This window comes from Balaenoptera ricei, chromosome 18, assembly GCF_028023285.1.
Source record: "Balaenoptera ricei isolate mBalRic1 chromosome 18, mBalRic1.hap2, whole genome shotgun sequence".
Lineage (NCBI taxonomy): Eukaryota > Metazoa > Chordata > Mammalia > Artiodactyla > Balaenopteridae > Balaenoptera > Balaenoptera ricei.
This window is the reverse complement of record NC_082656.1, coordinates 17616263-17640791: the sequence shown is the minus strand read 5'-3', so window position 1 is coordinate 17640791 and position 24529 is coordinate 17616263.

The window sequence follows — 24529 nt, the reverse complement described above, 5'->3', positions numbered from 1 at the left end:
TTCTTCCTGGTTCAGTCTCGGAAGGTTGTGCTTTTCTAAGAATTTGTCCATTTCTTCCAGGTTGTCCATTTTTTTGGCATATAGTTGCTTGTAGTAATCTCTCACGATCCTTTGTACTTCTGCAGTGTCAGTTGTTACTTCTCCTTTTTCATTTCTAATTCTGTTGATTTTAGTCTTCTCCCTTTTTTTCTTGATGAGTCTGGCTAATGGTTTATCAGTTTTGTTTACCTTCTCAAAGAACCAGCTTTTAGTTTTATTGGTCTTTGCCATTGTTTCCTTCATTTCTTTTTCATTTATTTCTGATCTGATCTTTATGGTTTCTTTCCTTATGCTAACTTTGGGTTTTTTTTGTTCTTCTTTCTCTAATTGCTTTAGGTGTAAGGTTAGGTAGTTTATTTGAAATGTTCCTTGTTTCTTGAGGTAGGATTGTACTGCTATAAACTTCCCTCTGAGAACTGCTTTTGCTGCATCCCATAGCGTTTGGGTCATTGTGTTTTCATTATTATTTGTTTCTAGGTGTTTTTTGATATCCTCCTTGATTTCTTCAGTGACCTCTTGGCTATTTAGTAGCATATTGTTTAGCCTCCATGTGTTTGTATTTTTTAGTTTTTTTTCCTGTAATTGATATCTAGTCTCATAGCATTGTGGTCGGAAAAGAGACTTGATACAATTTCAATCTTCTTAAATTTACCAACGCTTGATTTGTGACCCAAGATATGATCTGTCCTGGAGAATGTTCCATGAACACTTGAGAAGAAAGTGTATTCAGTTGTTTTTGGATGGAATGTCCTATAAATATCAATTAAGTCCATCTTGTTTAATGTATCATTTAAAGCTTGGTTTCCTTATTTATTTTAATTTTGGTTGATCTGTCCATTGGTGAAAATGGGGTGTTAAAGTCCCCTGCTATGACTGTGTTACTGTCGATTTCCCCCTTTATGGCTGTTAGCATTTGCCTTTTGTATTGAAGTGCTGCTATGTTGGGTGCATAAACATTTACAATTGTTATATCTTCTTGGATTGATCCCTTGATCATTATGTAGTGTCCTTCTTTGTCTCTTGTAATAGTCTTTATTTTAAAGTCTATTTTGTTTGATTTGTGAATTGCTACTCCAGCTTTCTTTTGATTTCCATTTGCATAGAATATTTTTCCCATCCCCTCACTTTCAGTCTGTATGTGTCCCTAGTTCTGAAGTGGGTTTCTAGTAGACAGCCTATATACGGGTCTTGTTTTTGTATCCATTCAGCCAGTCTATGTCTTTTGGTTGGAGCATTTAATCCATTTACATTTAAGGTAATTATTGATATATATGTTCCTATTACCATTTTCTTAATTGTTTTGGGTTTGTTATTGTAGATCTTTTCCTAATCTTGTGTTTCCTCCCTAGAGAAGTTCCTTTAGCATTTGTTGTAAAGCTGGTTTGGTGATGCTGAATTCTCTTATTTGCTTTTGTATAAAGGTTTTAATTTCTCTGTCGAATCTGAATGAGATCCTTGCTAGGTAGAGTAATCTTGGTTGTAGGTTTTCCCCTTTCATCACTTTAAATATGTCCTACCACTCCTTCTGGTTTGCAGAGTTTGTGCTGAAATATCAGCTGTTAACCTTACGGTGATTTCCTTGTATGTTATTGGTTGCTTTTCCCTGGTATGTTATTGGTTGCTTTTCCCTGGCTGCTTTTAGTACTTTTTCTTTGTATTTAATTCTTGATAGTTTGATTAATATGTGTCTTAGTGTGTTTCTCCTTGGACTTTTCCTTTATGGGTCTCTTGCACTTCCTGGACTAGATTGACTATTTCCTTTCCCATATTAGGGAAGTTTTCAACTATAATCTCTTCAAATATTTTCTCAGTCCCTTTCTTTTTCTCTTCTTCTTCTGGGATCCCTATAATTTGTATGTTGGTTCGTTTAATGTTGTTCCAGAGGTCTCTGAGACTGTCCTCAATTCTTTTCTTTCTTTTTTCTTTATTCTGCTCTGCGGTAGTTATTTCCACTATTTTATCTTCCAGGTCACTTATTTGTTCTTCTGCCTCAGTTATTTCTGCTATTGATTCCTTCTAGAGAATTTTTTATTTCATTTGTTCTGTTGTTCATCATTGTTTGTTTGCTCTTTAGTTCTTCTAGGTCCTAGTTAAACGTTTCTTGTATTTTCTCCATTCTACTTCCAAGATTTTGGATCATCTTTACTATCATTACTCTGAATTCATTTTCAGGTAGACTGCGTATTTTCTCTTCATTTGTTTGGTCTGGTGGATTTTTACCTTGTTCTTTCATCTGCTGCTGTCTTCTCATTTTGCTTAACTTACTGTGTTTGGGGTCTCCTTTTCGCAGGCTGCAGGTTCGTAGTTCCTGTTGTTTTTGGTGTCTGCTCCCAGTGGGTAACATTGGTTCAGAGGGTTGTGTAGACTTCCTAGTGGAGGGGACTGCTGCCTTTGTTCTGATGGGTGAGGCTGGATCTTGTCTTTCTGGTGGGCAGGACCATGTCCAGTGGTGAGTTTTGGGGTGTCTGTGAACTTATTGTGATTTTAGGCAGCCTCTCTGCTAATGGGTGGGGTTGTGTTCCTGTCTTGCTAGTTGTTTGGCATAGGGTGTCCAGCACTGGAGCTTATTGGTGGTTGAGTGGAGCTGGGTCTTAGCATTGGGATGGAGATCTTTGGGAGAGCTCTCGCTGATTGATATTATGTTGGGCCGGGAGGTTTCTGGTAGTCCAATGTCCTGAACTCGGCTCTCCCACCTCAGAGGCTCAGGGCTGACACCCGGCTGGAGCACCAAGACGTTGTCAGCCACATGGCTGTTTGGTGGGAAGAGTCTTGGTAAAAAGCAGATTCTGGGGAATTCCCTGGCAATCCAGTGGTTAAGACTCCACACTTCCACTGCAGGGGGCACGAGTTTGACCCCTGGTTGGAGAACTGTGTCAGGCACCCAACACTTGAGAGAGCAGAAGGGTTTAAAGTCAGAAGAAGTGGATGAAGTGATGCCTCAGTCACTTGCTGCTTGTGGAACCCAGGTACAGCTCATATCTCCCTGAGCCTGTTTCTCACCTCCACTCAGCCCCAGGGCTGTTCCAACGTTGTTGGGACTCCACCTGTCACTAGGGACTGGTGCACGTGCTCCCCAGTGTCCGGCCTTCCGCTTGGTGAGACAATTTGTAACCCTCAAATTGATAAGCAGTAGCACGTGATCATCTCACATTGTTGTAAACTAGCCATACTTGATATAATGTATTCTAGTCTATCAGCTCTTAATAGTTATTAACAAAATATGATTGTATTTATTCTGTGTTTAAATCTAGTCGACAATATCTGCATTGCCTTGTGCTATTTTAACCTATATATTTTCTTTGAAGTACTTCTCCAGCTTAATTATTTGCATGTGGTATTCCTCTTAGATTATTTCTATGTTTTTTTTCCTCTACTGCTTTCCAAGTGTTCTCTTCCTTAAATGTCCTTTCTCTGTCTTTATCATCCTAGAATTTTGCGTTAGTCCCAGGATTTATTGGACCTCTTCTCCAATGTTTCATTAGCATTTCATCCATGCCTTCTAAGGATTCCTTCACATGGTTCAGCCATTTTTATACTTCTTAAAACTTTTAAGCCTTTGATTAAATAAATACATGTGCCAAAACACATAAAAAGTCTTTGACTGGGGTAAAAAAAAGTCTCAGAAATGAATACAATTCTTATAAACATGTTTATGTACCACATTAAGTTCAAAATAGTGTGTTTAACATTGCACTTGGTACAAATTCTAAGTTTAATTTCTAAAAGATTCAGTAAATATATACTCAGAAATGCCTATAATTCTTATAAGCAGTTCCTACCTACCTGTCAATTGTCAGTGTTAACATTTGTAAGTTAACAGATGACATGCTTTGACACAGTCACTAAAACCTTGTCTGTTTATTTCTGGAGCGATCATGTGAAAGCCACATCAAGCTGAACCTTGGAAAAATATACAAATTTTACATAGAAAGAACACATAGAAAATAGAGGTTTTCCAACAGTGTATCTATCCAGACGTCTTAGGGCTTTTATCCAATTGGTCTAACTAGACCAGTTTCACCTCTTATGGTCAGTCCTATGCTTTAGAGACAGTGGTGTTTGATAAAGTATTTGGTTGCCAAAATATTTTTACTAAACGCTGCCCATTATGAACTGAAACCTTGTGTACACACACACACACACACACACACACACACACCAACACACACACACATACAATACATGAACAAATAAATATAAGATATAAAACATAAAGAAAAAATCACTCCAAATCTCACTACCCAGAGATAGCCATCTAAGTTAAGATTTTGCTGAATGTGTTTAAAGTTATTTCTCTGCATGTATGTGTGTGTGTGTGTGTGTGTGTATGTGTATATATATATATATATATATATAATATATATATATACACACACACATGTATATATATATATATGTATATAACCATATACACAAAATTTCTACCTAAATTAAGTCATATTATACATGCTTCTCTGCAATATTCCTTTTCAATCAGTAATGTGTCATGGACATTTATTCATGTCATGGACACTAATATTATTCAATATTAGTCTGTTTCATCAATTTTCATGACTATATAGTATTCCATTACACAGACCTATTGAAATTTATATAGTCATTTCTTTATTGATATAGGCTGTTTTTAATTCTTTTAATTTACAAATAATGTTTCCATGAACATCCTTTGTGTTCAGATCTTTCCAATTATTTCCTTTGGATAAATTCTTAGAAATAGTTTGGGTAGGTAAATATATTTACATCTTTTAGGTATAATGCTAAATTGCCTCCAGTGAGGCTATGTTTCTTATATGAGTTATAATATAACTTTGAAAACACTAGTCCTGAAGGAGACAGGACTTTTGTTGTAGATGACAAGTTGAAGAGAGAAAAAGCTGTGGTCTTGGGGAAAAGAAAAATAATGGAGGCATTATGAGTACAACTACCATGCATGTTGATTTTCTGAGAGTAAGGGTAGGATTTTGGAGAATATAGGATTGGAGTCATCACTGTGGAGGATGAAATATGAGTTGGGAAGTTGTGGTAACAACAGTAGCAACAAGAATAGCAACAAAAAGCCCAACTTGAACACTTAACAACTACAAAGCCTTTGTTCTATAGATGTACAGTCCTATGAACTTATAGCATAACTTGGATTCTTAAAGTTTTGAAGCCTTTATTTGGGAGGAGGGGCAATGAGTAGATGACAGCTTTATTTGGGAGGAATGCTTTGAAGACATTTTCATTTGGGAAGATGATGAGTAGAAGGCACCTTTATATAAGGGGAGTGATGAGGGGAAGGTACCCAGTTCTAGGGATTGGGGAAAAAATGGCGAACTAAAGATGAAGGCTCTTAGGTGGCAGGGTGGTCCCTTTTGAACAACTGACTATGTGCTCCATGTTCTGAAGGAAGACAGAGAAACCTGCCTGAAACTAGTAGATTGCCTAGATGGAACAAGGCTGATGGAGTCAATCTTATAAAGGACCAAGGACATAGGGGGTCAGAGATTGTGGCCAGACAGGAAATATGTGCCTCGCATGGTTATTTGTTCTCTTCTGTTCTTGATGTTCTTTCTATATTCTGTTAAAGAAATAGTTTTATTCCATTATTCTATCTCTCCCCATTATATATATCTCTCCCCAGTAGACTGCAAAGTAAAAAGGAGAAAATGAGGGGACACTCTTACATCAATACAAAAATTAAAAGCAAACTATTATCAAAGTGAACTCCACAATATATTTTAAAAATACATCATGACTAAGTATGATTTTTCCCAGAAATGTAAGGATTATTTGATGTTGAAAAAAGATCTATCAATGTAATTAAAAATTTTAACAAAACAAAAAAGATAAAATCTATCTCATTGGATGTAGAAAAAGGAATAAATAAAATTCAGTGCATTCATCATTTTTTAAAAATGGTCTTAAAAATTATATCAGTTTCCTATGGCTGCCATGACAAATTATTGCAAACTTGGTAGCCTAAATCAACACAAATTTGTTCACTTATAGTTCTGAGGGCCAAAATCCAAAAATAGTTTTAAGGGGCTAAAACTAAGGTGTCTGTCAGGTCTGTTCTCCTTCTGGAGAATTTAGGGGAAACTATTTCCTTGTCTTTTCTAGTTTCTAGAAGTTGCCTGCATTCCTTGGCTTGTGATCTCTTCCTCACATCACATCATCTTTCTTCCCCTGCTTTCATCATTACATTGTTTGTTTTTTTTTTTCCTTTAATTTCTGTACTCAAATCTCCCTTTACCTTCCTGTACCTTAATTACTTCTGTAAAGTCCCTTTTGCCATAAAGGTAACATTCACAGGTTCTAGGGATTAGGATCAGGGTAGCATTGGGGGCCCTTATTCAGCTATAGAAAGTTAAGATTAAGAGTATAAATTGGTCAGCTACTTTGTAGAGGCCAATTTTGTAGTTTCTTTTAACACTGAAAGTGTACATATTCTGTGAGCTGGGTTTTTGCTTCTGGCACATGTGCAAAGGAGACATAGCCAAAGATGTTCAGCGTTGTTTACATTAAAATAAAAACCCCATAATATTATTATAATAGAGGGGCAGTAAAGTGCAGTGCTGTAGTTAGAATATAGTCTTTGGAGCCAGCCAGATGTAGATTTGAGTCCTGGTGCCATCACTTACTAGCTAAATGATTTCAGGCAGATTAGTAACCTCTTGGGTTTACTTTCTTCCTCCATAAAATGGAGATAGTAACAATAGCCACATCATTGGGTTACTGTGAGAATTAAATAAGTAAATCCATGTAAAATGGTTAATTACACAGTGCTTAATACATGATACACTCTAAAAATGTGTATAACAACACCACCACTAACAATGATAATAGTACAGTTGAGGGATTGACCTAGTTGATTGTGGAACAATTAAATGCTTAGGGGACCAAAGAAAAAATCCTCTTTATACTATGTTGCTCCAGAAGACAGACGCAGGACCTGAGTGGATATTAGAGGCTGACATATTTTAAACAAATGTAAGAAAGAGCCTTCCAACAATTACAGCTCTCCAATGATAAAGCAGGCAGCAGAGCAAAAATAAGAGAACTCCCTCTCTCTGGATGTTTTTAAACAGTGTAAAAGACGGTCTGGCAGAGATATTGCCAAGGAGATTCCTGTTTGGGTAGGAGTTGGAAGAGGTACATTCTCAGGTCTCTTCCAGGTCTAATAATGTAATTATAGTTTATTTATTTAAAATATTTAATTGGGTTTTTCTTTGAAACTAGCATACCTGTAACAAGCCAAACCACAAAGCCACACAACAACAGGGTTGAGAAGGCCAATCTCTACACCTAATTCCATTCTTCTGGGGTAACTGGTATTGACAGCTTGGTTTGATGCAGATGTACATCACTCCTCCACTCTCTTTTCCCATCCCAGTGTTTCCTACTTTTTAGGCCATAAGATCATACTATATATGCTGTTCCACAGCTTGACATTTTTTACTTAACATATCATGGATGTAACTGATTTTAAAGTTCGTGTAGAAGAATGTGTTCTTGAAACACTAAGACAGTTTTGAAAATTGCCTTATCAGATATTAAAATTTATGATAAAGCTACTTAATCAAAATTTTGTAGTATTAGCACAAAAATAGATAGATAAATGATAATAGGGAGTCCAGGAATAATTGTAAATTCCTATGGGAATTTGGCCTTTTAAATTAGTAAGAAGGGACTTCCCTGGTGGCGTAGTGGTTAAGAGTCTGCCTGCCAATGCAGGGGACATGGGTTCGAGCTCTGATCTGGGAGGATCCCACATGCCTTTGGGCAACTGGGCCCGTGCACCACAACTACTGAGCCTGTGCTCTAGAGCCCGCGAGCCACAACTACTGAGCCTGGTGCCACAGCTACTGAAGGCTGCATGCCTAGAGTCCATGCTCCGCAACAAGAGAAGCCACTGCAGTGAGAAGCCCGAGCACCACAATGAAGCATAGCCCCCCGCTCACCACAGCTAGAGAAAGCCCGTGTGCAGCAATGAAGACCCAACACAGCCAATCAATCAATCAATCAATCAATCAATAAATAAATTAGTAAGAAAATGATTCCCACTCCTCCCATCTGCGTGGATGCTTACTGTGCACCAAATATAAAGACGATTATATAAAAATAAAAGAAAATTTAAGATAGTAAGTGTAAAATATTAAAAATATTAGAAGGCAACTTAGGACATCCTTTGTATAACCTTGGGGGGCTGTGTGTGTGTATTGAGGTAGACTTCTAAACAAACTTCTAAACGTAAGAAATCTAGAAGCCAAGAAGATTGACAAATTTAACCATATAAAAAATAAAGACATTTTCTTGGAAAAATAAAATAGACAAAGTTGAAAACAAATCATGTAGGGAGAAAATATTTGTAATACATGTAACGGTCAAGGGGTTAATGTCCTAATGTTCTTATTATATTTTAAAACCCCTACAATTGATAAGGAAAAAATAAGTAACCCAGTTTTAAACTGGACAAAGAATATCAACAGGTAATAGATGGAAGAGGAAATCAGGTGTGCAATACACAAATGAAAAGATGCAAACATCACATGTTGTGAGGGAAATGCAAATCAAAGTAGCAACAAGCTCTCATTTTCATGCATTATACTGGCAAAAATGTAAAAGACTCATAACATCTAGAAGTAAAAAGAATGTGGGGAAATAGCTCTCATAAATTCTCTTGGGAATGTGAAATATTCTCTTTGGAAAGTGATCTGGCAGATTAAAGTAAAAACTGATCATCTTCTTTGACCTGTCAGTTCTGCCTTTAAGAATCTCTTCTAAAGAAATGAAGTCATCAGAGTGTAAGACTATATATTCAAGGATTCTCACTATAGCATTGTTTGAAGTGGGAAAAAGCTGGAAAATCATCAATGTGTATAATTAGGGCATTGGATGAATAAATCATGGTACGTTTGCACGTATTTTAAAGAAGAGATATTGACTTGGTGGTTAGATCATAATTTTATTGATTAACAAGGAACATTTTTAAATTATAAAAGTAGCATATAATCAATATAGAAAATTCAAAAATAAGTAGTAAAAGTATAAACTTCTAATTTATGTTTCGGCTAGTTTTCCAGTTCTGTGTGTGTGCGCACATGTACACGTGTATACGCAACATACATTTATATAGTTATATTTATTCCTACTTATATTTGAATTTTTAAACTTAGCATTAAATGGTATTTTCTTCCCATAAAGCTGCATTAAATACTATTTTAAATGCCCTAATATTAGTCCATCCTGAGGCTATAGCATTACTTGTTTTTGCCACTAGAAATTGAGGTGGTTTACTGTTTTCAGTGTTTAAAATCATACAATGGATTACTCATACATTGTGGGTGGGAATGTAAAATAGTACAGGCACTCTGAAAACATTTTGGCAGCTCCCTAAAAAAAATAAATATGCAACTACCATATGACCCAGCAATTGAACTCTTGGGTATTCCTCCCAGAGAAGTAAAAACTTACGTTCACAAAAAGCCTGTACACAAATGTTCATAGCAGCTTTATTCATGAATCTCAAACTGGAAACAACCCATGTATCCTTCAATGGGTGTATGGTGCATCTACACCAGGGACTACTACTCAGCAATAAAAAGGAATGAACTACTGAGACATGCAACTCGGATGAATCTTCAGAGAATTATGTTGAGTGTAAAAAGCCAATCTCACAGATTTCATACCGTATGATTCCACTGGTACAACATTCTTGAAATGACAACGTTATAGAAATGGAGAACACATTACTGATTGCCAGGGGTTAAGGAGGAGGTGGGAGAGAATAGGAAGGAGGTAGGTGTGGCTATAAAAGGGCAATGTGGGAGAGCCTTGTGATGGAAATGTTCAATATCTTGACTTTATCAATGTCAGTACCCTAGTTTTGATATTGTATCATAGTTTTGTAAAATGTTATTATTAGGGAAAATTGAGGAAAGGGTACACAGGATCTCTATATTGTTTCATAGAACTGCATGTGAATCTACAATTATCTGAAAATTAAAAGTTCAGATTTAAAAACATCAATGCAATGAGCATTCCTATATATGTGGAGGCTGCATTTTGTTTCTCTAGGCTGTATTCCTGGAGGTGAAATTTCTCCTGCAAATATCACTTTTTTTTTAAAGTTTTGTTTTGTTTTGTTTTGTTTTTAATAAAGTCTCTTTATTCTTTTTTTTTAAAATTAATTAATTAATTAATTTATGGTTGTGTTGGGTCTTCGTTTCTGTGCGAGGGCTTCCTCCAGTTGTGGCAAGTGGGGTCCACTCCTCATCGCGGTGCGCGGGCCTCTCACTATCGCGGCCTCTCCTGTTGGGGAGCACAGGCTCCAGACGCGCAGGCTCAGCAATTGTGGCTCACGGGCCTAGTCGCTCCACGGCATGTGGGATCTTCCCAGACCAGGGCTCGAACCCGTGTCCCCTGCATTGGCAGGCAGATTCTCAACCACTGCGCCACCAGGGAAGCCCTGTTTTGTTTTTTTGATGTGGACCATTTTTTAAAGTCTTTATTGAATTTGTTACAGTATTGCTTCTGTTTTATGTTTTGGTTTTTTGGCCATGAGGCAGGTGGGATCTTAGCTTCCCAACCAGGGATTGAACCCGCACCCCCTTTGCACTGGAAGGTGAAGTCTTAACCACTGGACTGCCAGGGAAGTCCCTGTACTAACGCTTTTAAGGATTTCGAAGCACATTGTCAATTGCTTTTCTGGAAGCTTTGTACAGTTTGTATGAGCCTGTATTTTCAGATAAGGTAGATTGTGGCTACGGTTTTTCTATAAAAATAGCCAACATTATTGAAATCTTGCCATTTGTGGGACACTATATTAAGCAATTTGTCTTTTATTTGACTCCCCAAAAGGCCTATGGGGCAGGCCTGATGTTGCCCTCACTAAGTGGATGAGGAAACAAACTCAGACAGTTGAGGAACCCCTCCAAGGTTCCCTGCTGGCAAGTGGCATGGTAGAGACACATACTAGGTTCATTTAATGCCAAAGCCAGTGGGCTGATCACTGCACTATCTTATGCTCTTATTTATTACACTACCTGTTAATTTCCAGGCATGCAATCTAGGGATGAAGAGAATACTGTGCAGAGATAGGAAAAATAATTTCTGTCTGAATAGCACTGGGACTTTAGAAGACCTAGCATTGTGTGACACAGATGACACTTCTAGAATCAGTATTCACTGAAGTCAGGCTTTTCTGTGGCCTCCGGCTCTTTGGAGCTCTGCAGAACTAAGTGGTGAGCCTAAGGCCTCATAATGGTTTTTTTCCCCAAGAAGTATTCTGCTTGCTTTTAAAGCGTAGAGGTAAGGATGGTTGCCTGTTGCTGGTGCATTTCTATTAAAGACAGTCCTAATTTTTTAATCACTGCATCTATAACACGTGTAGTTTTGTTCTCAACTCATTTATAGGCCACATGGAATGTTAAAATAGGGAAAGGTACATTATACATGGTGTCGTGTGTACTCCATCTATGTGAGGCCGCTCATCCTAACTCTCATAAATGTGCCAAAGCTTTCACCCTCCAGTTGTTCTAAGTAGGAGTTAATCATTTTTATTAATTGTTTCCCGGAAAGTGTAAAGCTTCTTTTTTGTTGTATGATTTTCAAGTTTCATTTTATGTGCTGGGTTGAGTCCTCCAGGAAAATGACATTTTCATGGCAGTCCTTTGTTTATGTAGGTCTATATTTCACTTGAAACTACTTAATTTGATCTATTTGTCTAATTTATTAAAGTGTAGCTGATAACATTTAAATTAGAGGTTGATAGTTTTTCTAGTACAGAAAAAGTCAGAAACCAATTTGTTTTGCTAGTCTTTTAAGACTTGGAGTTTTATATGATTTTATATAAAAAAATCATTGCCTTTAATTCAATTTAAATAAATGCTCTAAATCAGTTAATAAAAATTGGGTTAAAATGTTTGAATTATTGTTATAATTGTGGCTATGTAGGTTTTGATTAAAGTGAATTGGTTAATTTGTATAGCATGCCATTCATTCATTTGTTTTACTCATTTTGTTCCCCATTACACATTATTTCACATTTCCCTAATTACTCTGAATTACTGTCCTCCTTTTCCAAAAACAAAGTTCCAGGCTTTTCAATTCCTCTGTATGTGAAAATCCTCACCCTGCCTTGCTTCTTTTTTATTGCTCTTTTGTGGAATTTTTGTCCCTTTTGGGGGAAGATGGCCCTAAATGATAAAGATAAGTTATGGATGATTTATGAAATAGAATAATAATATATCCCATATTTTTTCCAAATCCGTTTGCTTCTACTGCCTTTTTTTTGGATTACCAATGTGTATTGAGCATACATCTACATCGAGCTGTCCAGAAAGACGACTAAGTCTTTTTACAGGTCTGGAAGCTCTCCATGTCTTCCTCAGGGCCAATGTTAAGAAGGATTGTAAATTGCCAAGAAAGCAAAAATAAAAATTCAGATGTAATGAACATCTTATGACAGAGGTGACTGAGTTCTTGGAAATGAAAAGTAATTGGATCTAATTGTGAATCCCAATTGTTTATAGCAGGAACATGTGTAGAATATATGAGCTTGGATGGTCTACTCCACACCGAATGTAAGTAATGTTAGCTCCAAGTAACTATGTAAGTAAAGTGTGTTACTTCAAATCATGCTCCTTATTGGGTAAACCAGATGACAGTAATGCTGTTCCAATGATATTTCAGGCTTTTCCACTAAAAGGAGGTCTGGAGCAAGAGTGCCCCATGGTGGTTCTTAGCACTTTTTTTATGACTTCATGCCGTTTGTGTGTGTAATCTGCACCTCTCACTAGTTGTTCTCGCTAGTTGTTCACTTCAGTGGTTCTCAACAATGGCAGGGCCAAGAGTGGGTGGCAGTAGGGTGCACTGGGCACATTTGGTGCAATGTTGGGGCATGTGCTCTTAAAGATGCCCCCAGGAGATTATGATTCACTACTCCCATTGCTACCTGCCCTACTCCTGTTGAGAATAACAGAGGAAGGGATATAAGGAAATACTACTTTAAAATCTATGCCCTTGAAATGGAAATTTCCAATATACTGCTTTCTTAGAAAATTGCGAACTATCAAGATTGACTGTAAAAGGAAAAAATATTATAAAGACAAATATGAAAAAATTTTAATGTCAAAGATTTATATCCCAAAATGTTTTAGAACCATAGGGTTCTATGGGTAAGTTCTTTCAAACTTTCAAGGAACAAATAATTTTAATGATATAAATAAGCTGTTCCTATATAACCATATATGATTCTAATATTTTTTAAACAAAATGCATATGTATGCTATTATTTGGAGGGAAAAAAAATGGAAACAAAGACTCCTGAACATTAAAGGCATTTGTATCTGTTTGGTGGAATTTGGGGTTTTATATTTTTCTTCACACTTTATTTTCCAAATTCTCCACGTTGAACATGGAATATTTTTTAAATTTTGTCTTTATAATTTTATAATTCAAAAATCAGTGCATTAACCTTTCTTGAAGAAAGAAAGTAGATATGACTACAATGAGTGACAGGTCACCTGAACAAGGTGCGCAAAGCCTGTGACAAATACCCACCTTGCACTGAAGAGGCCTCCACAGAGCAACTTTTGTCACTGTTGTTAACAGGTCTTCAGCGATTCCCCTAGCCTGGTGGCTGTTCGCCCTGGCTGTATGTTAGAATCATCTGGGAAGCTTTGAAAATTATCTCCCAGGCACTGGTATATATTTTTTACACTCCCCAGGTGATTCTAACACACAACCAGGTTGAGACCATTGTCAGAGGCTCACTGTGTATGTGTTAGAGAGTTCTGACATTTTAGTTCATTCTAGCAGCCAAGGAAGTGGAAGCCAGGGGTCCCTCTGGCAGGATAAGCTGAGGCAAGTGAAAGCCCATCCCCACCCCGAGTCTGTTTTTTGGCCCTTTGAGTATAGGGACAGAGCCTGCACTTCACCACTGTGTTTGCCAGGTATTCAGTCTGAATATCTGTCCTTCACTGAGATACCATTTGGGATAATAGCTCCCCAGTGAATATTACTCACTATGAGGCTATTGTTTACATGAAGTCTTCAGTTCAACCCTTCTTAGGGAACGAGAGGTTTAGTTTAGTTCCTGGTGATGTGCAGTTCTAAGAATTTCCATTACACCTGGCATGGATGTCAATTCTATTTCTTATCACTCAATAAAACAATTTATTAGGAAAATAAATTTTAGAAGTGCCAGACTACATACAATTCAGCCCTTGGAAATCATAAATGTCCTAAATCTTGTTGGACATCAGGAGAGGCAACTTAAGATATGTCTTTCCTTATAGCTCCTGGCTGGGAGCTGCGTCCTGAGGTCTGCACTAGGCTGGGGAATGAGACTGTGCAGATGGTTGTAGGCCAAGTGAGAAGGGCCTGGACAAAGCCTGTTGGCTCTGGTCTGAAGTCTGGCTATGGGCTTTGGTCTTGTCCACTCTAGATACACTTGGTTATTATCACAAATAGGAAGCCCAGTTTTTTGGCAGTAGCCAAGGATGAGGAGCCAGGTGGGCTTAAGGAATGTGACACGAAACAGGGCTTTATTAGGCAGTTCTTGGTTTTTCCATTGAACTTTAAAGGAGGGGGCAGTAAGGATAAATGATCAGGGAAAGAATGGAGAACAGAAATTTTTCTGTCTTTCCCAAACATCCTGTAAGTCCTTTTATGTCCCTGTCCATTTTAGGTAATTTATCTTTAAAATATACAGCCCTCTGGAGCAGTAGGAAAATCATTACTGTACCTATCTAGCTGCAGGAACATTTAAGCTTTCAAAAAGCCCAATCTCTCTTCCTTCTTGCCCTCATCATCCAGTGAATCACAAAGATTTTGTAGATGCAAGTATTTTCCATCAAGCTTATGAATAATACTACTTGGCAGAAAACCCTGAACAAAGAACCAGACTGCAATGTTTTGTAGTGACTTTACATACAATGTGCCTTAATTACTGGCAAGCCTGTCAGGAGCTTATTCCCACATGTGTCAACACTTTCTTAATACACTGTAATTCATCATGTTATCATGGCAGAAATAAGGTACTCTACGTCCTTGAACTCATCTTTCTTCAAGTGCTGGTCTTGAACTGTGTATCACACTGCAGTGTCTTCGTCTGGTGAACAAAGACCAGTATATAACACTGAAACAGGAAGATCCCTGGAGTCCATCACCAAGCACTTTTGCCTGTGCTCTGCAGCACACTACATCCAAGAAGCACTGCTTTACTGTCAAAAGGACATTCTCTTAATAATGGCAGTAAATCCTGAAAAGCAGTCTAATTTTGGACAGACAGCTTGGCTAAGAAGGAATCCTATCATTTACCCCTTTTGACAATTTTATTCATTGAGTTAATTTTCATGCTAGTTGTGTGGTTAAATTAAGATAGAATTTATTTCTCTTTATTAAAAAAAAGAATGCCTTTTGAATTGGGGGAAGGAGGGAAGGATGGGGAAAAAAGAATTCCCAATAATAAACACTGCATTTCAATTGGAAATAGAGTAATTTGAAAAGCTATATTATACTTTCTGGATCATCTCTTAACCCTTTGGCTTTTTTGAGTGAATTTAGAAGTTGGCTCTGAGCCTAATTTTAGATGGTTTGGAGAAAAGTGATGAATCTGAGTCTTGATTCAGGGGAAAATTGGCATTGAATTCCAAAGGAACTTTGCATTTAATAGTTATTCAGCTTGCTTATTTAACTTTTGCATTTCATTTTCATAGCTGAGGGGAGAGAAGATAAATTTATCTACCCAAAGTTTAGATTGCTTGATGTATGCTTCATAGGATTTCTTGGGTAAGACAGGCATTTTAGAGAGTTCAGGAGGAAGGGCCAAGGATCTGAGTATGGGAAGCAGAAGCTTTCTTTCTGGTACTGCTGAGGCTTCAAGGAAAGTTCTCTCAGTGTGTCCATCTTGCCATTTCTTTCTTTCTTTCTTTTGAATAGATCTTTATTGGAGTATAATTGCTTCACAATACTGTGTTAGTTTCTGTTGTACAACAAAGTGAATCAGCCATATGCATACATATGTCCCCATATCCCCTCCCTCTTGAGCCTCCCTCCCATACTCCCTATCCCACCCCTCTAAGTCATCGCAAAGCACCAAGCTGATCTTCCTTTGCTATGCTACTGCTTCCCACTAGCTAACTATTTTACAATCTTGAGAAAGAAAAAACGGAGTTGGAGTAATCAGGCTCCCTGACTTCAAACTATACCACAAAGCTACAGTAATCAAGACAGTATGGTGCTGGCACAGAAACAGAAATATAGATCAATGGTACAGGATAGAATACCCAGAGATAAACCCATGCACGTATGGGCACCTAATTTACAACAAAGGAGGCAAGAGCATACAATGGAGAAAAGACAGCCTCTTCAATAAGTGGTGCTGGGAAAACTGGACAGCTACATGTAAAAGAATGAAATTTGAACACTCCCTAACACCATACACAAAATAAACTCCAAATGGATTAAAGACTTAAATGTAAGACCAGACACTATAAAACTATTAGAGGAAAACATAGGAAAAACACTCTTTGACATAAACCACAGCAAGATCTTTTTTGACCCACCTTCTAGAGTAACAGAAATAAAAACAAAAATAAACAGATGGGACTTAAGTAAACTTAAAACCTTTTGCACAGCAAAGGAAACCATAAACAAGACAAAAAGACAACCCTTATAGTGGGAGAAAATATTTGCAAATGAAACAGCAGACAAAGGATTAATCTCCAAAATATACAAACAGCTTATGCAGCTCAACATCAAAAAAACAAACAATCCAGTTAAAAAATGGGCAGAAGACCTAAACAGACATTTTTCCAAAGAAGACATACTGATTGCCAACAAACACATGAAAAGATGCTCAACACCACTAATCATTAGAGAAATGCAACTCAAAACCACAATGAGGTATCACCTCACGCCAGTCAGAATGGCCATTATCAAAAATTCTAGAAACAATAAATGCTGGAAAGGGTGTGGTGAAAAGGGAACCCTCCTGCACTGTTGGTGGGAATGTACATTGATACAACCACTATGGAAAACAGTATGGAGGTTGCTTAAAAAACTAAAAATAGAACTACCATATGACCCAGCAATCCCACTACTGGGCATATACCCTGAGAAAACCATAATTCAAAAAGAGACATGTACCATAGTGTTTATTACAGCACTATTTACAATAGCCAGGACATCGAAGCAACCTAAGTGTCCATCGACAGATGAATGGATAAAGAAGATATGGCGCATACATACAATGGAATATTACTCAGCCATAAAAAGGAATGAAATTGAGTTATGTGTAATGAGGTGGATGGACATAGAGTCTGTCATGCAGAGTGAGTTAAGTTAGAAAGAGAAAAACAAATACCGTATGCTAACACACATATATGGAATCTAAAAAAAACGGTACTGATGAACTGAATGGCAGGGCAGGAATAAAGATGTAGACATAGAGAGTGGACCTGAGGATATGGGGTAGGAGGGGGAAGCTGGGGCAAAGTGAGAGTAGCATCGACATATATACACTACCGAATGTAAAATAGCTAGTGGGAAGCAGCAGCACTGCACAGGGAGATCATCTTGCCATTTCTTAAACCTATTCTTTGATGACCATTTCTTATCTTCAACTGTTGAAATACATGTGTGGGGTCAATGGTGGCATCTTGGTCAACAATGGAGAGACCACCTGTTTTGCATCAATTTTTTATATTAATTCACATGGCATTTTTCAATAATTGGAGAAAATTACATGTGGTAGAGGTACATTAACAGTCCTTAAATTTTAACATTTGTCAAATATGGTGCATAAGAATGCCATAGTATAAAACATATGAATAATAAGCAGCTCTTCTCCCCATCATAGCAACGATTTCATCTCTCTCTCTTTAGGCACGTAATCATGACACAGTTATGATGAAGTTAAGGAATAAAAAGAAGCAAACATTTTCTCTTCTAGATACCTGTATTCCAGGTGTGTGGTTTGTATATGGTGAAGTGCCAGTAGGAGGGATCCTGATGGTAAATGTAAAGGCTGTGGAGGGAAGGGATGTAGGGTAGTTAGTTTAGGTTCTAGGGAGGAGTTGTCGCTGGAGTTAGACCCTGACTGATAAGAGCATTTATCAGAGCAGAAGAGAGAGTGAATTCCAGGAAAAGAGAAAAACAACATACAATAACTTTTCTGAGGATGCAATGCAGACAACTCTAAAGGAAGTTTTCTAAGTTTCTAGTGAGATGCAGCATGTTAAAATATACATTGAATGACTTGAGAGGATGATAAAGCTTATTATGTAGGTTTTTTCTTCCAAACTTGCTTCTTTTCTTGTGTTCCTTTGTGTATTCATGGAACCAACATCCCGTCTGTTTTCCAGGTTCTAAATCTCAAAAGGATCTTTGCTCCTTCTCTCACTTTTGCCTGCATCTGAATGTGCAGCAAAATCCTGTTGATTTTCCGTAATATCTCTGCAAGGCCTTCCTCTGCTCACTACTCCCTTATCCCTGATCTCAGACTAGCAATAACTTCTCCACTGGGCTCTCAGCCTCCAGTCTCCCTGCCTAATTTATTATGCTTCAGCTGTCAGGTAAGGTTTTTTGGAAGCACAGTCTTACACTCTCCTGCTCAAAGCGTTCAGTAGTGCTCACTGCTTAGAGAAAAGTTTCCAAATTCCCTTTCCTACATGGAATAATTTCTCCATTTTGGCTCTGTAGAACTTTTTATCCTATATAATGCAATTGAGCAAATGCTACTCCATGCTTTTCTCCTTTCTTGATTGTTCTTTCTACTTTGAACTCAATGCCTATGGTCAGTACTTAAAACATGTTTTGTTGAATAAGGATATTGGAGTTTGAACATTAAAAGTTAATTTATTGGAGGCTTTTATGAATTGGTAAATGAAATAGCATTAATAGGGATTAGATATTTGTAGAAGTATTTCTAACCATACATAAGACTAACATTTTAAAAGTCTTCTTCCATTTGCATTAAATCAAAGGTCCTATTGGTTACTGGTAGAATTAGAAATTCTTTGACTCTCTTCCCTCCCAATAAAATTTGATTTTGATAACCAAAAGTCCAGATATAAGATTATAGCCAGAAGAGAAATAGAAAGACGAGGAAGATAAATGTACTAGACTAGTATTATTTTACTATGTTATATTGCACTAATTAGATAAATTCTGTATCCCCATGATTTAATAGAATAAAGGCTCATTTCTCTCCACATAAAGTCCAGTGCAGTTCAGGCAACCCTTGAGAGCATTTCTCCTCCAGGCAGAGGCTCTGGGGTCCAGGGTCTCTCCGTCTCAACACATGGATGCATAAGCACAATGGTGCTTATACTCACACATTGTTTTCTCAATCAATCAATATTCCATTGATTATAACTTGTCAAATGGCCCTGCCTAATTGCAAGGCACCTGGGAAGTATAGAGGAGTATATTTAACATTTGGTGAGTACTACCATCTCTGCCACAGAAAAGAAAGAGTTAGTGAGAAGTATGCTAGTGGAGCCCTAAATATTAATGTAGAAGATAATGATTTGCCTATTACTAGCTGTGTGACATTTGGCCTTTTGTTGAACTCTCTGTGCCTCAGTTTTCATATTTATGTAAAATGTATATGATAATATTTAATAATAATAATAATGCCTATCATGTAGGGTTGTAGTGTTTATAATTCCTGTACAGCAGTTGGAAGAGTGCCTGGAACATTTTAAGTCTGAGTTGATGTTAGCTATTATTATTATTAATATGGAAAACTTGGGATAGGAGATAAAAAGAACCATGACTTGGAATAAAGTTCTTAAAAATAAGCTTAGTGGGAAAAATAAAAGTACCCTTAAGCCTTGACAAGCTTTGGGGAAATAACTACAGTGGCCAATTTGTCTATGAGGATTTGGGATACAGGAGAAATATGGTTGTTTTGCTGTTATTATTCTTTTAAGGGAGTCTTTCTGAAAATTATGCTCAGAAGACCACATTTTTAAACTTATGGCATAGATAAAGAGGCTTTGGTTGATAAGACCAGCCTTTTAATCATCAGATAGTAGAATGAACTGGAGGATGGTCTTTTTTTTTTTTTTAAGTTTTATTGAAGTATAATTGATTTACAATATTGTGTTAATTTCTTCTGTACAACAGAGTGACTCAGTTATACACACATATATATATATTCTTTTCCATTATGGTTTGTCACAGGATATTGAATATAGTTCCCTGTGCTATATAGTAGGACCTTGTTGTTTATCCATCCCATATGTAATAGTTTGCCTCTGTTAATCCCAAACACCCAAGCCTTCCCTCCCCTCCCCCACCTTGGCAACTGCAAGTCTGTTCTCAATATCTGTGAGTCTGTTTTTGTTTTGTAGATATGTCGATTTGTATCGTATTTTAGATTGCACATATAAGTGATGTTGTATGGTATTTGTCTTTCTGTTTCTGACTTGCTTCACTTAGTATGATAATCTCTAAATCCATCCATGTTGCTGCAAATGTCATTATCTCATTCTTTTTGATGGCTGAGTAATATTCCATTGCATATGTATACCACATCTTCTTTATCCATTCATCTGTCGATGAACATTTAGGTTGTTTCCATGTCTTGCCTATTGTAAATAGTGCTGTTATGAAAATAGGGGTGCATGTATCTTTTCAAATTATAGTTTTGTCTGTGTATATGCCCAGGAGTGGGATTGCTGGATCATATGGAAAATCTATTTTTAGTTTTTTGAGGAACCTCTACACTGTTTTCCATAGTGGCTGCACCAATTTACATTCCCACCAACAGTGTGAGAGGGTTCCCTTTTCTCCACACCCTCTCCAGCATTTAGTTTGTAGATTTTTTGACGATGGCCATTCTGACTGGTGTGAGGTGATACCTCATTGTAGTTTTGCTTTGCATTTCTCTAATAATTAGAGATGTTGAACATCTTTTCATGTACCTATTGGTCATCTGTATGTCTTCCTTGGAGAAATGTCTATTTAGGTCTTCTGCCCATTTTTCAATTGGGTTGTTTGGTTTTTTGTTGTTGAGTTGTATGAACTGTTTGTATATTTTGGAAATTAAGGCCTTGTCAGTTGCATTGTTTGCAAATATTTTCTCCCATTCTGTAGGTTGTCTTTTCGTTTTGTTTATGGTTTCCTTTGCTGTGTAAAATCTTGTAAGTTTGACTAAGTCCCGTTTGTTTACTTTTGTTTTTATTTCTATTGCCTTGGGAGACTGACCTAAGAAAACATTGGTACAATTTATGCCAGAGAATGTTTTGCCTATGATCTCTTCTAGGAGTTTTATGGTGTCATATCTTATGTTTAAGTCTTTAAGCCATTTTGAGTTTATTTTTGTGCATGGTGTGTTCTAACTTCATTGATTTACATGCAGCTGTCCAACTTTCTCAGCACCATTTGCTGAAGAGACTGTCTTTTTCCCATTTTACATTCTTGTCTCCTTTGTCGAAGATTAATTAACCATAGGTGTGTGGGTTTTTTTCTGGTCTCTCTGTTCTGTTCCATTGATCCGTATGTCGGTTTTTGTGCCAATACCACAAGTTTTGATAACTGTAGTTTTGTAGTATTGTCTGAAGTCTGGGAGGTTTATGCCTCCTGCTTTGTTCTTTTTCCTCAGGATTGCTTTGGCAATTCTGTGTCTTTTATGATTCCATGTAAAGTTTAGGATTATTTGTTCTAGTTCTGTGAAAAATGTCATGGGTAATTTGATAGGGATCACATTAAATCTGTAGATTGCTTTGGGTAGTTTTGCAATTTTAAAAAATATTAATTCTCCCAATCCAAGAGCATGGGATAGCTTTCCATTTCTTTGAATCATCTTTAATTTCCTTTATTATTGTTTTGTATTTCTCAGTATATAAGTCTTTCACCTCATCGGTGAGGTTTATTCCTAAGTATTTTATTGTTTTTGGTGCAATTTTAGTTTTTTTATTTTTGAGTTTTTGCAGTATTATATTTAGTTATCTTGGCTGGTTTAATCACATTGTTGTTGTTTTTATTTTTTGGTCATGCCACACAGCACATGGGATCTTAGTTCCCTGACCAGGGATTGAACCCGCGCCCCCTGCATTGGAAGCACGGAGTCTTAACCACTGGACCTCCAGGGAAGTCCCTGATGCGATTTTAAAAAGGACTGTTTGTTTACACTCCCTTTCTGGTATTTCATTATTAGTGTAAAGAAATGCAACCAATTGCTGTATGTTAATCTTGTATCCTGCTACCTTGCTGAATTTGTTTATCAGTTCTAGTAGTTTTTGTGCAGAGTCTTAAGGGTTTTCTCTACATAGTGTCGTGTCATCTGCATATAATGACAACTTTACCTCTTCCCTACCAATCTGAGTACCTTTTATTTCTTTTTCTTGTCTGATTGCTGTGGTTAGGACTTCCAATGCTATGTTGAAGGTAAGTGGTGAGAGTGGGCATCCTTGTCTTGTTCCAGATTTTAGCAGGAAGGCTTTCAGCTTTTCACCATTGAGTATTATATTGGCTGTGGGTTTGTCATAAATAGCTTTTATTATGTTGAGATATGTTCCTTCTATACCCAATTTGGTAAGAGTTTTTTATCATGAACGGGTGTTGAATTTTATCAAATGCTTTTTCTGCATCTTTTGAGATGATCATGCGGTTTTTGTCTTTTCTTTTGTTGATGTGGTGTGTCACATTGATTGATTTGCATATGTTGAGCCATCCTTGTGACCTGGGATGAATCCAACTTGGTGGTTGTGTATGACCTGGAGGATGGTCTTTATACTCCCAGCAACAGAAGATGGTAAAGGCATTCATTTATAACGAAAAACTACACCTGTGGTTTCCAGATGAACCTGTTGATGCAATATGGGGGCATGGTTGGTTACAACATACTCCCTGGAGCTGGGCAGTAGGGCTCCAAGTCCAGAGTCTGCCTCTTACTAACCGTGCTGCCTTAATACTCCTGTCCCTCAACTTTACTGTCTGTAAAACGGGATTAGTAATTGCACCCAGCCAACCAGTATGGTCATTGTGAGGATTCAAGACATTAATATATTTAAAGGACTTTGAAAATGCTAGCTCCATAGTAAATGCTCAGTAATTATTAACTGTGGTTATTATCTACCTGAGGACTATGAAGTAGTACAAATCATAGTAAAGATGCTCAGGAGAGTAGGACTGAAAATCATGATGAGAAATGGAGACAAATGTCAACAACACTCAGCAAATACTGACAGTGAAATATGTGAAATTGTGGAACAGAGTCACCAAGGATGAGGGGGAATGTCTGTAGTTTAACTCATGTAAGCTCAGGCAAAATACGGGGGAAGTATGCCACGGGAAGTGTTCTTATGCTTGCAAGATTATGGACAAGATGACCTAATAAAGTACTTTCACCATGAATTTCTCTGGTAACTTGATTAGAAGGGTGGAGAGACTGACTGTTCTTTTCAGGGAGGGAACTACTTTAAGTGTTTGTGCCAGGTGAGTCTGTGCTGATTTAGTCAGAAATGCTGATTTCTGAGCTTGGTGTTGACATGCATCATCACATTAAAAGGTAGGGACTCTTCAGATTCCTAAGTCCAGTGCAGAATAGAGTCATCCACCTGACTAATTTGGGCTAAAATGCCACTGCAAAATGAGTGGAAGGAAGATTTGAATTTAAATTATCTGGAAAATTACTTTAATTCTCACTACCATTTTGCATGTTACAAACATTCCTGACTTCTAGATGTTTTGGAAAACAAAGTTTGTGGATTAAGGGGTTTTTGATGTGCCTTCATAAAGAATGTTTGATGTATTTTGATATTTCTTGGCATCACTTTCAGTGTGTCAGACTAAACACAGATGCCATGTACATCTTCAGATAAGTAGTCTCTCCTTTCAATTTTATTTTTTCTTAGGAGGAGGACACTTAGGTTCATTTGTAGAAGTAATGGAGAGGAAGTTTAGCATTCCCCACAAAGTCATAATAGTATATGGGGGTTGGGGGCATAGTGTGTCTTTAAAAAGCCTTTTTAAAATAATAATTAACTATAATAATATATTTTCAATATTATATTATTTACATTTGAAAATAAATGAAAACTTTCATTTTCTTAATATATGCTACTTAAAGATTGTAAACACTTTGGCAGATATAGAGAAGATGTAATGATTCTTAGTGGTTTTCAAGAAGGGATATCATGATATAATAAAGGGAGCCCTGTGTGTGTGAACCTGGTTCACTAAAAAATAGTTCACTTATTTTTTAGTGAACCAGTTCAGCATCTCAACAGAAGGAAGACCAAAATTTTTGACTGGGATAATCTCAGTTTACATACATATTAGGAAAAGTGAGATGGTGCAGTAGAAAAGTTCTGGGTCAGAAGTTCAAGAGCAGGGTTCCTGTTGAGCTGGGGTTCCAATTCTGAAACCTTGAGCAAGTCACTTAATCTCATCAAGCCTGTCTACTCATCTGTAAAATGGGAGTAATAATAATATTCTTTTATGATCCGTAGAGTTAAAATATACACATAACAAATGTCAAAATACTTTT